This window comes from Pezoporus flaviventris, unplaced genomic scaffold (assembly GCF_033815535.1).
Source record: "Pezoporus flaviventris isolate CSIRO_AGI_PZ_B2104156 unplaced genomic scaffold, CSIRO_AGI_Pfla_v1 ptg000047l, whole genome shotgun sequence".
In the NCBI taxonomy this organism is placed as follows: Eukaryota; Metazoa; Chordata; class Aves; order Psittaciformes; family Psittacidae; genus Pezoporus; species Pezoporus flaviventris.
This window is the reverse complement of record NW_026892595.1, coordinates 17,515,193-17,528,636: the sequence shown is the minus strand read 5'-3', so window position 1 is coordinate 17,528,636 and position 13,444 is coordinate 17,515,193. Positions and strand designations below refer to the sequence as shown.

The 13,444-nt window shown below is 38.1% G+C and overlaps 1 protein-coding gene across 4 annotated transcripts in view; it reads right to left on the bottom strand.

Moving 5' to 3' along the window:
- PPP1R9A (protein phosphatase 1 regulatory subunit 9A) overlaps positions 1-13,444 on the bottom strand; it is a 138,058-nt gene that overhangs the window by 80,393 nt on the left and 44,221 nt on the right. The gene's annotated exons all lie outside the window — the stretch shown is intronic.

Sequence of the window (13,444 nt, the reverse complement as noted above, 5' to 3'; positions counted from 1 at the left end):
AGCTCCTAAACTCAGACTGCAGCCGTCACAGTCACTGTGTACAGCCCTAAGTGCTAGAAACAATGTGGAAGAATGTAAAAATAATGGCTATGAAAAAAAAACAGCAGGATAGGTAGTAAAGGCAAGCAGTAATTTTACAGTAAACTGTAGTTTTCACTATTTTCTAATCTATTACTATTAACAAGGTAAAATAAAATACATACCAAGTAATGGTGAAAGAGACAGAAGCCTCAAATATGGCAGCTTGCAGGCATTGACTAATAAAGTAATAGAAATACCAGCATTCTCCATGGACTCAGTTGTATGTGTCTGTCTTCAATAAAGTCTTAAATTAAATTTGTAAAAAGAAAAAAAGACAATTCAATCTGCTCCAGAGCAAAATGTTTTCTTGCAATGGTCTCCTAAGTGCTGAAAACCCCACAAAGCATGACTTTGCACTTTTAACTTCTTTTTTTTTGACTGCAGTTTGAGTATTCATGTGGAATGAGGTGTCCCAGCAGTTCAGCAATGTGCTTTTGTGAAGCGCTCAATAAGCCATTCAAACTCTGCCTGACCACACCACAGATTACAGTAAGGAGACATCCAGTGTTGTCTATCAAATAAGCATCTGGGTTACCAGCTAGCAGCAAGACTGAAGGTAGTCAGTTAGTACACACCTTGCATGACTGCTCAGTACCAGAGAAAAGTAAAGGTTGCAGATGCACAACTCAGATTTAGCCAGAGGGAATGCAGCAGCTCAATTTGCTGCATGAAGATTGTAATTCAAAAGCCGAAATCACAACTTCAAAAGAAGAACAGCAGTGGGGTTTTTATTGGTGAGATTCAGAAGTATCTCTAAGAGAAATGAAATGAGAGAAAAATAGTATATAAGGCTAGCTAACTTAAGTCTGGCAGATGGAAACACATCTAAGAGCAAAATGACTGAAAGATACTAAAATGTCTTGATACAAAGCTACAAAGTTACCAGTTGCATTTTGTATACTAGGTCAAAACCGTATAGCTCAAATAAAAGTAAGTAGTTTTAGAAAATTAATATATAAATATTATTCCCCAAATCAGTATTTTATTAATGATATTCCCCGTTTGTTTAAAATCCAGTCAAGGTGTTACACACTATCTTACCCAGGAAAAGGTATTCATTGGTTACAGACAGCGGAAGGAACAGCTCCAGTTTGACTAAGGCATAGCTCAAGTACATTCAAACTCCAAGAACACTCTTCTTCTTGCCTGAGGACCCATAGCACTGTGCTGTGGTCAGGAAAAGAAAAGCAATGCTTCCCAGAAAGCACCTCTAGGCCGCTGCTGCTCACCTCTCCTGCAAGCAAGAGACAAGGCCTGGTGCCAACCACAGGCAGGGTGGGAGGGAACACTTTGCCTTCCTAATGTCCAAGAAACAAAATGAACCCTATGCTTCTGGACAACTTTAAGCAGAAGGAAAACAAATCCATTATATTTATTCAAATAAATGTAGGAAGGTTAATGCCATTACCCAAGGAGCTCTGTCAGCCTTAAATATTATCACATTTTACAATTGTCAAATAAAGGCATTCTAAAAGCAACATCTGGCATGGACTGCAATGCAAGTAATCCATTACCTTTACCACATCTGAAACAATTTTTGTTTGTGTTTAGAACAGGCAAGTGAAGGAGACTACCTGGAGAGCTAGATCACATAAGGCAGGTAGGCATAAGGGTTCATCCTACTTAACCATTGTTTTGACTGCTTGACCTATGAAGAACAATTTCAATGCTAAAGCAGCTGCACATTACATCATAACCTCATGCATCTGTAATGAAATTAATGGCACTAACTTCTAACTTAAAAGTTACATATGTTATTTTCCTGCAGGATGAAAGAAATGCAAATGAAAAAATTATTATATGCCTTCTGGTCCTCTATCAAACTGAGCTGAAGAGGTCAGAAGTTTATTGCATTTCATCACGTGCTCATAGCAGGGATGAGATCAGAACTGATTATGATCTTTTTTTTTCCTCTAGAAAAGTCAAATGAACCTGACTTAAAACATTACTGTAGATATCCTCTAACAGCTGATGTATAAGAAAACCTGTCCCATAACATGTTAGTAGAGTAGTATTTCAAAGGAAGCATTTATAATTGTCCAAATATCAATTATATATTCTAATAATTCTACATTAACTTATTTATACTCTCCTTTAGCCATCCATTAAAAAGACTTTATTAAAAAGATTTGTTTCCCTAAACCACAATTTCTTCTCTGAATTAAGACAGATCTTTCTACATCAAAAAAAGCAATTCTCTCTCATGAGACTTCAGTAATTTATTGTCTCTATTGTCTCCCCTTTGCATAAATATCTTCAAAATATTAAAAAAAAAATCAGCAAATTGACCATATAATCTCACTTTTTTTCTTCAAACTCTTGCAGGATTTAACTGATGCGTAAGCAGAGCATCTTCACATGGGGTACAATGGCAGTCAGAAAGCATGATGCCTAATGCAAAAGTACTAAACCTACTGATAACACTGGAATATGAAAAGTGCCCAAAACTGACATCTAAACAGATATATTTTAAGCCAAATCTGGAAAACAAATAAACACAGGAAGGTGAGAACAGAGCAATCATTGTATTTTCACCCTTTACTCCAGTTATAGCCAGTAAACTCAAAACGCTGATGCTCACCAGTTTTAAAAATCTTCTGCGGTAAAATAACACAAATATAAATGTTGATGTAAGTTCATCTTTGATAAAAACAGAATTAACAGAGTGACACACCCCTGCACAGAAGTTTTGGTGCAAACTATGACTGTCGAAAATGTTCTTTCAACGGAAAGAATTGAAGAAAAGTAGGCTGTAATAAGAAGGGATTTTGGAAGCCACCAAGGCGTAGTAAGATACTTGGTTTGAAGATACTCGGTTTGAAGATACTCACCTACTATGTTCTGTTGTAAACTGAACTACTGCTTAAACTACATAAAAGCACACACACAAATCCCCTAATAGCCCAATTGCGCCTACAGGCCCTCCTGAACATAAAAAAAAAACCAAAACCTGCAAAGTGAACAGTTCTTTGCCCAGTTCTCCAAATCTCTCTAGGGACAGGTAGGCAGCCTGAAAATGCAAGGTGTAGGTGATGTGTCCAGGAAGGAGACACCATTAGAAGTACAAGACAGGAGAATTAATTAACACAAAGAGCCAAAATCCAACTTTAAATTGAAAGCAAATAGTCAGTGATGCATCTTAAAGTTAAGAAATGTATAGGTCTCTGGAATCAATATACCTCTGCTGAGAGAAAGCCGACAAACTGGCAGTTATCAAAGAGCTCCCGGCTTAGCTGGAGGGGGTCAGAGTGACAGCCAGAGGGTTTCATCACAGCCCTGATCAGTATGGAGGCACACACAGAGGTTAGTAGAAATGGATAAACCAGGCAAGAATCCATAGATCTGAAATCTCTTATTTGCTGCCTTTTTGAGGCTTCTCGATTCACGTTGCTTACCATGCCAAAGGTATAAAAAAGATTGAACTGAAATGAAATTAACAAGACTTTTCATTAGGCAACCTCAACAGATCTTTTAAAGGAAACAAAATGAGTGGAGAAGAAACAATAGACCAGGCACAGCAAATTTAAAGGCACTCAGAATTGCTTTCCAAAAAGTCACAGAGACATCTCCAATTAATTTCAACATAATCAGTATTAGGCCAATATCCAGTAGCTGGAAATTCCTGCTGCCCTAGCACAAAAAATTGTTCCTATACCTAGGAGTCATAGGCTTACACTGAATTGTAAAATTGTAAAGCTCTTCCAAAGGTTCATTGCCTGCTAAGATACCAGTACTACTCCAAATGTTCCCAGGTAAGGCATAGGTACCTCTTTTTAGGGAATGTCTCCCCTGAAGTATAATCGGTCTTTGCTGGTTCATGAACTTCCCTGTTGCTAATACATGAAATGCGAAGAAAAGATAATAGGCAACTGATGCTTAGGGAAGGCAAGAATGTTGATATACAAACAGGAGTGCTACAAAGATCTTGACAAACTCCTTTTTGCTGTCTTGATCCAACCATGACAAATAATGTTAGCAGTTTCTAATTCAGAATTATTTTCTGCATTTTATAACACAAAGAGCAATTAAACAAGGCTACGCCACTGTTCATTCTCTTTGTCAATAAATAAGGGGGGGTAGTTACTCTTTTATAAAGAACCATGTGATTTCTTCATCTAGAGTCTGATACCTTGCCTCTTCTATTTTTCTTTCAAGTCTTCTCTCTTAAACATTTGAGAAGCACGAGTTATTATTCATTTGATGCAACTTATAACAGATGTTTTTTCTGTTCTTCAGTTATCCAGATAATCTCTTAATTAAATATCTGCATACAGCACCCTGAGAATTGGATTGATATTTTAATCACATATTTCTCTACTTCCCTACTTCACTTTTACTCTGGCACATCGGTAAACTGCACATGGCTGTAAAAACCTGTGCATGGCTAAATTCTGTAACAGACAAACCATAACAGAATTCTCACAGTGATAGGCAGAAACTAACTCCCAAATGTTGTTCAGACAACAAAAGCTTAAATGCTAACCAGCAAACAACCCTCACATTCTGAGCCCTGCACTCCCACTCCTTTTTTAAGAACTTTTAGAGAACATGCAAAAAACTTGTGGGTGACACAATCCTCTACTGAAAAAGCATCATGTATCAGTGAACAAACACTGAGATGATCTCAATTACACAAGCAGTCTTCAAAATACATTTCCAGTGTCATAGTGCTCCATTTTTTCTCTACTAACTTTCAAGGAAAACATATTTTCCAGACATAATTACACATTTATACGTTATAGCAAACCAATCTCAATGTTTTCTGTTACAGATAGATTTATTTAGCCTTCATGTGGGAAAACAGTTTAGAGCTCTAGTACCCATCCCTCAACATTCTCTATAGTAAAATATTGAATAAACCTCCCCCAACACAGTTTCGTTGAAGAGGGCTGAAGGATGAAGTTTAACTATCTGAATCCCTTTCTAAGGTGTCAGACATTAGCGAATCCTATTATTTTCTAATGCAATGACTGATTTATTTGGTATGTTAAAAACACCAGATCACCTTTACCCGCTAGGCAGGATCCTTGCTATGTTAATTTTAAAATATAACCTTCCCCTCAAGAAATGTAGTGTTGTAGTAAAATGCATGTTGAAGATATTTAAATGTAATAATATAGTTTTATTATATTAATCTCTAGAATGGTTCAACATTTTTATATATGCTTGTTTTTAATGCTTTGATCTAGATTTTATGTATTATGTATAAATATTTAGCATTTGTATATTGCTATTTACTATCAATATTATTGTATGTCTTATTAAATATTTAAACATGTAATATATGAAATATTACTAGATTTCAAAGTGAAGGGAAATTGTGATAAAACATTACTAAATCAGTAATGTATCAAAAAATAAATGCTATACTCCTCCTCAGTGGATTTTCTGGAGTGTTTTTTGTTTGTTTCTTTGTTTGTTTTTTACTTAGAAAGTGATCATTTGAAGAGTTTCCCAGAATGTCCACAGAGATCCCAAGATAGAGCAGAATGATCCCCAACAACCAGCAAGGTGCACTTCCAGCAGCTCAAGATGCCAACATACCTGCTGAAAGGATCTTGGCTGGCCTCACCCAGTGCCCCAACCCTCCTACATGTGGGATTATGTCCAAACCATGCACTAGCTGACAGCAGGCAAGGGTGGATCTTGCCACTGTCTTCAGCTACTTTACGGATGGGATTAACGAGGGATCACAGTTCCCAGGGGAGCGGATGAGAGGCCACAGACACAAGCCTTCCTGTGGAAGACTTTTGTTAAAAGTAAGGCAAGTTTTCTCTCTCTGAGAATGCTGAAATGTGGGAAAAGGGTGTCCAGGAAGACTGCAAAGTCTCTCTGGCTTTGGGGAGATGCAAAATTGGAATGGGCAGAGCCCTGAGCACACTGGTCTGCCTCCACCTGCTCTGAGCCAGCGGATGGATGAGAGGATGTCCTCATGTCTCTTTCAAGCTCAACTGTTCTGCAATATTATTCTGTGCTTCTGTGGAGGGGCACAGGAAATTTCTGTATCGATGCCACAGGTAATAGGCATTTAGTCGCACACTGGTGGTCAAGACAATCCCCAAATGAGAACTTTAGAACTTTTTTCTGAAGTGCCTTGTATTTAACAAAAAAAATCCAACACATTAGGGCTTCAGGCAAAGAACATTCAGAATTACAAACAGCGTGCTGTCCAAATCAGAAGACTGATTAGATTAGGACTAGGAAAATTTGTATTTGTATCCTGTAGTTTATTATATCTAATCAGAAGTAAACAAAAGTCTATCTATCTTCAGTATAAAGTGAACCCTATGTGTTCGGTGAAAGGCTACGATATATCAGGAAAGGCTTAACCTAGTCTATCCCCATCTGTTGAGTACCTAAGTGGCTTATCAACTTAGTTCTTCCCACAAGCACAGCATTAATTATCGTGTCTGTATGCAGTTCTCACAGCACTTCTTTACACACAGGAATCTAAAGATTGCTAATGATCTGTAATCCAGCTATAAACAGAAAAAAGTGGATAATCTCTTTGGGAGGTACTCTCCTAAATGTTAACAGATGACTAGATCGCACAAATACTAAGATCGAAACCCCAATGACAGTAAGTAATTTCCTTTCTTAAACACAGGGCAGTGTTACATTGCTTATAATTAATTAGCATTACTTCTTCATGACAATTTCAGGTAATAAGTTACCCAAGCTATACACCAAGTTTTGCCAACTAACGGAAATAAGGAGTTTCCAGCATTAGTTCTTGATCTTGACACATACAGAGGACAAAAGACAAGAATTCAGGACGCACTTATTAATTATCCAGTGCAGGTATTCCCTTACTCCTCTCTTCACCTTCACTGTTTGGAAGAGCGAGGATAGGTGACGCTGTGGGTGATGGAAATACTCTTTCTTAACCTTCTGCAGTCCCTAATCTGCATTTTACATTATCACTGCTCACAGACACACTGTGTCTTTTCAAATGTCATCACGGCTGGCTGCTACCACCCCAGCTTGACGTCAGAGACACTGTGGGGGTCAAGTGTCTCACATAAAATTTTAGTGTTTCCAAAAGCATTTATTTTGCATCATCATCTATGCACCTTCCCAAGAAGCCCAGAACAAAACCATATACTTTAACCGTTTCACTAGTTTATTCAGAAAATGGCACCAAATCAAAGCACAATGTCAGCAATACCCTATCCAGACTAAGATATTCATAGTGGACTGTGGGATAAGCAGTGAGGGCAAGAAGTGAGGAAAATGAAAACTATTAAATAAAAACTGGACGCTGAATCAAAAGACAAAATAGAACACTGTACAGCATTTTTTTAAAGTACATTGAGAATAATTTTTTAATCTGACACTGGCCATGTAAAGACTGCCACTGAAAGATACTTCATATTAGAGACAGGCCTTTCTGCTTAAAACACCTAGAAAAGAGCAAAGGCAACCTTTGAGCTGTGCCACAGTTATGACTGGTCTCAGCAAAAGGCCTCACAGTGGTTTATATCCTGGCAGTTCAAATGCTGACTGTGAGGTCCAGATCTCCTGAAGTACCTGCAGAACACCACATTCTCTAACAGGCCTGAAAGCAGTAGATTGACTATCTCTGTTTCTAACAACTCCTGTCTATTCTAAAACCTGGATGACCTGACCTGGGGCTAGTGCACGTGTGCTGTTCAAACCAACACAGAAGCTGCAGGCAGCATGGCCAGTACTGCCTTCCTACGCTATCACCAGCACAAAACAAGGCTGGGAAGAGATTTGTGAGGTCCCATTCGTCTCTAAACACAAGACTGCCAGGAAAGGATGTAGACACACTTGGTGATAGGACAAAGGATCTTTGGGTAAAGAACAGCATCAATTCATTCACAGCTCCTGAGTAGATCTATGAACTCCCCTTCTTTAAAGCTTTCTCTAAAAGCTTTCTTTGTATCCTTCTCTATCCATACTCCTTTCTGGGCAAGCCACATGGAGACCACTCTCCTTTCCCCACCTCTCAGCTCTCCAAAGCTCTTGCAAACACACACTGGTGACCTGAGATGCCACTGTTGATTGCTATGTTCATGCTAGAGCTAGTACTCACAAAAGGTCTGAGATTTGAGGTTTTATCTATGTTAGTATATAACTAACACTAGCAATCTAACGGTACGGATGGATGACTGCATGCCAGCACTCACACCTATATGCCAGCCTTGCTCAGTTTCATAGGGTAGATACAGCTTTGTAGAGAAATGCTTCTACAGACATCCAATAGTCTACAGTCATTTAAAGGAAATGGATATCAGAAGTGTACTTAAGGCTTGTCCTATTAAAAAGACATGGGTAGAACAAAAAGTCAAATCAAATACGATTAACTTTCAGAAAAGCTAGCACTGTAAGATAAAACAAGAGCTGAACACATGCAGAAGGAATAGGTGTCATAAAACTTAACCTTGAACTGAATATTGCCAATAAACTAAAGCCGACTTCCAGTACATTATTGTATGCTTCGAGGTCTCTAAAGGCCTTTTTCACCCTCTACAATAGTCTGCTGTAATTGTCACATGGTAATCAGATCTGTTGAGTATGCAGAAACTAGCTCCCTTTCAAAATGTTATGGTGCTTACAAAGGATTTTATTCATCAGACAGATTAATAGCTGTTCTTTGAACTCTCTCTCCTTCACACAAGTCTGTGCTGAGTGCCAGCCCAGTGCTGCCTGGAGGACAGTGGAGAAGGGCTTCAGAAATTCACCTGTGAGAAGCAAGCTCCTGTGAAAAATCTTACTGGGAATCGTAACTGAAAATAAATTCTCAAGCTAACATGATTCTCTTAATTGTTACAATAGACAAAACTTTAAAAAAATTCCCAGTAATAATACAAGAGGAATCTGACCATGATCTTATTCTTTCTCCTTCTCCCTCACTTCAGAATCAGATTATTCTGATTTTCAAGTCTAATTTCAGGAAACTTCCTGGGTATCATGCAAAAAATATTACAGAAATCTCTGCCACAGACAAGTATGTAAATATCTCCTTGTGTTACTTGGATATAACCTAAACACAGGTAATCTGCAAGAAAGCAAACACGGGCGCACTTGTACCCTGTTGATACTTATTAATCATCTACCTTTCTGGAAAGGCCTGTTAATGTAAGTCACCTGTGAGGGTGGTGAGGCACGGGAATGGGTTGGCCAGGAAAGCTGTGAATGCTCCATCCCTGGCGGTGTTCAAGGCCAGGTTGGACAGAGCCTTGGGTGACATGGTTTAGTGTGAGGTGTCCCTGCCCATGGCAGGGGGGTTGGAACTTGATGATCTTAAGGTCCTTTCCAACCCTAACTATTCTATGATTCTATAATGTAGGCTCCTTGTACAGATGTGAATTATTGTTAAAGCTAACAAAGAAGTGATTTTTATGTTTAATGTTTAGAAATGTTCTATTTGCAAAACTTATTAAATGGAATTTTAAAATCACAGTTAAAATCTACTGGAGGAAACACACACAATAAATTTTCATTTATTCAAGTATAAAATTTTATATGCACTCTTATGTTCATATTGTTATGGAAAAGAGTCTGAAAAAGAACGTGGAGGCTGTAGATAACTATCCCTCATTGCAAGCATACTAAAGCGCCTACACTCTTTGAAATCTGAATTGAAATATGTATATTAAAATAATTCAAGAAAATGACGCTATTTGGAATTTCCTCAATGTTCTTAAGATGTTAAATTTATTTACTCTGAATTCAATCCCAAATAAAGGGACACTTGTATTTGAACAAGCTTGAGAAATGACATCCTATGACTGTATTTTCCCAGGGATGCTTTAACACCTGAAAATGGTAGCTCACTGCAGGTTTTTATTTTTTAACCCTTCTTGAATCTGTAGTGTTGTTATTCTGATTTTGCTAGAAGAAATAACATTTAGGGAAGCCTGGGACTCCTGTTTTAAATTAAACTGGACAGTTTCCAGTCTTGAAAAATCAAAAGGTAACACCACTAAAAAACTTCACATTACTGTAAACTAGTGGCTTCCAATTTAATAGAATGCCATCTTGAAATGCCATCTGGGGGTTTATTCAATTAATCTTTCCTACAGTTCCCATTAAAGACAATGAAACACATACCATATACATCACTCTGGCAGAATATCACTGACTGACATTAGCACTACCACACTAAAGGCTTGGCTCAATACTTACAACAGGAGCTACCACCTAAATGATGAATTCGTCTAAAATGAATGCAGTCATAATTAAGTATGGACAGAAATCAAACATCTAGCTGATTTACAACTGAACTGCATATAGCAAAATAAAAGCAGCTATCACAGTGCCAACAAATATGTAAATGAATGTGAAAAAAAGACTGTAAGCCTAACATTGTAAAACTGGTATTTGAGGTTTGTATTTCTTCATCATTTCTGTGATGATCTTGCTAGATCCATTGACACAGCTTGTGCCATGACAAGAAAAAAGTAGTTGTTATTTGCAAAAAAAGTGAAAACAAAAATTAAAATGGACTTTTAAGATGTTTTGTCCAAATGCGAGGATTCTTCCTGGCAGAGCAAAGGGAAAGCAGTCTGAGGTGCTACACTGTGGTGTCAGGCTGACCACAAACTCTTCTATGATCATTTGAACACCTGGAATGCAAATAAGAGGCCGTACGGTTTCATTTCCTATTTTAAAGGACAATAGCAAGCTCTGCACTTAAGAATTAACACTCAAAGTCCGGAAGTAAACAGCAATCAAGGTATTTTGAATGGATAAATCACATCACAATCAAACCCAAGACAATAGCCAGTTATGGCTTCCAGAATAATTAGAACAATGACCAACAAAAATAAGGGCATTGCTTTTACTTTATACAACATGTACATAAAACGACAGCAAAACTTCATCAAAAATATCCCATATGCATTACCAGTCCTTTCACGTAGGAGGAAGCATATCCTTACAAACTGCCAAGAGAGCAAAGTGCTTACACTGCTGGGCAGGGGGGCTGTGGAATGAGAAGGGCTGCTGGCCACACCACAGGAGGCAGAAAAAACTCCTTATGAAAGAGAATTTGGGAAGACTGAGACAGACAGAACACCTGTAAAGTACATTTTCTGTCTGATAAGAATTCATTTCAGCTTCTGTTCCAAGTCAACAGGACACTTCCCAGTAATAAAATGGTTGCTTAATTTCTGCTTTTTGTTTTTAATCTGTTTATTCTAAATTAGATCCTGTCTTTAGAACTTTTTTCTCCCTTGAGCACTGAGAATTAAAGGAAGTCTTTAGATTCCTCTTCAGGTCTAGTAATACAACTAGTAATACACTAGTAATACAACTCAGAGATGTAATGAAAGACAATTTGCCATTTAAAAAATATAGTTACGAGAAATCCTCTCTCAAGCATAGAATGACCAAACCTTGCAAAGAGTATTTTCCTGCCATATACCTTAACTGTGTCTCAATAAGACCTTCACTTAGTATCAAAACAACCTAAGAGTGGTATCCAGCAAATGAGAAATCACGTCACAGACTGGGAGGATCCTGACAGTGCAAGAAGGAAAATTGTGGAGAACAACAGTTTCAAGTAAGACAGCTGCAGTTTCCCATCATTTCACCTTATGCTCTGCGCTCTCCTCATCCCTTTCCCACAGTTAAGTTTCTCGCCACACCTTCTCTTTTAACGCTTTCCTCCACACTGAAGCAACAGATCAAATGTTGTGTTTTAGCAGGCTTCTAGGAGTGACATTTGGTGCAATGGAAGGTGACATGGGAGAGTGGCTCCCCTGCAGGGATACTGCTGGGAAACAGGCCTGGACCACTGCTGGCTGCTGTCCTAGGGATGGACTTGAGCTACAGTTCCTTGAATATAGGCCAGACTTACCTGTATTCCAATGGGTAGCAATTAGTTTTAAATCAGAGGTCTGCATAACTGTGTTGTACAATCTTAGCAGCAGCAACAAAGCAGAAGGTTGAAAGATAAAGGTTTTGCAGGTGTCTGTCTTGCCAAAAGCCTGACCAAGGTAGCAACCCTGACACCCTCTGCATCCAGTGAGCCAATGATACCACGATGAAGGGCTTTCCACAGTCAGAAAAACCTTAGAGTTAAGCAGGAAAAGGGTTATTTTTGTTCCATCAAAGTTGCTTTACTGTCTTTAATTTTCTGTCAGCCGTTCATTAACTCAATACAGTGTTCAATCTTATCAAAGTCTGGTGACTTTCATGAACATAATAAACCTTAAATAGCTGAGAAATGCCCTAGCTCTAGTCACTGTTTCTTCTACCCACCCTTGCTCCAAAATCTTTGTTGTTTAAAGCCACCACAGTCACGCAGTAAACATCCCACCAACCAGGCTGACAGACATGCTAAAATGCCTTGAAGCAGCCCACGTCTGTATTACGGTAAGCGCTGCAAAACTGCTGAAGGGTCAGCTGGCTGAGGCTACACACCCCACATTTTCTTTCCTTCTATTGTCAGCCATTAAAAAAAACACAAAACCAGAAATACATGCCAGAGAAGGATAAGAGATATAACTGGTCTTTTAAGGTAGATAAACAAAGAACAAGGAAGTATAACACACAACAGAAGGAAGCAAAGCAGCAAAGACACCTCAAAATCTTTAACAATGAACTATACTTATATTTAAGAAGACAATAAGACAACCAAGCCATGAGGTATAAACTTGGATGCAGACAATGAAAGACTGAGATATTATTGCCAAAACAAAATATGCCACTAAACCTTTGGCAGGAAGGCAAGTAGAATCTCCAAACAGGAGTAATTATACTAACAAGCAACTTACACACAATAAACACTGAAAAAAGACAAATAATAATTAATTCTTTGTGACAGCTGTCACTAGATTATAGCAATCACATTAGCACTGTAGCTACTCAGAAGCAAAACTACAAAACAGTCACCAAAATGGCCTTTATTTTTCAACTGTTTTAATTAACATAGCAGATTTGGGTACTGCTTAAATCCATTCCTAAATTAATCACAATTCTGAGCTATGTGTACTTCAGTGCAGGCAAATCTCACACCTCTCATTATGTCAGTGAAATAACAATGGCACTCTTGAAAGCTAATTTAGAAAATCAATTTCCAGTACAAAACAGATTTAAACATTTTGGGGAGTTTACTTCCCATACAACGTACCTTCAAGATCTACGCATCTGGCTTTGGCCATGCACAGGAGCTCTGTATTTTACCAAGCAGACAGGGTTCTTTTTTCCTTATTTCAGAAGATTAAATGAATTTCACACATATTTGATTTTTTTTTCCCTAACACACACAGAAAAGGAATGTGTCGTGACCTCTGCTGCTGCTCTGGAAAGGCATTTTTTACAAGCTAATTGCCATACAATAAGCTGAAACTTCATGTTCTGAAGCTTAAGCACCTCACTGATTAGTCAA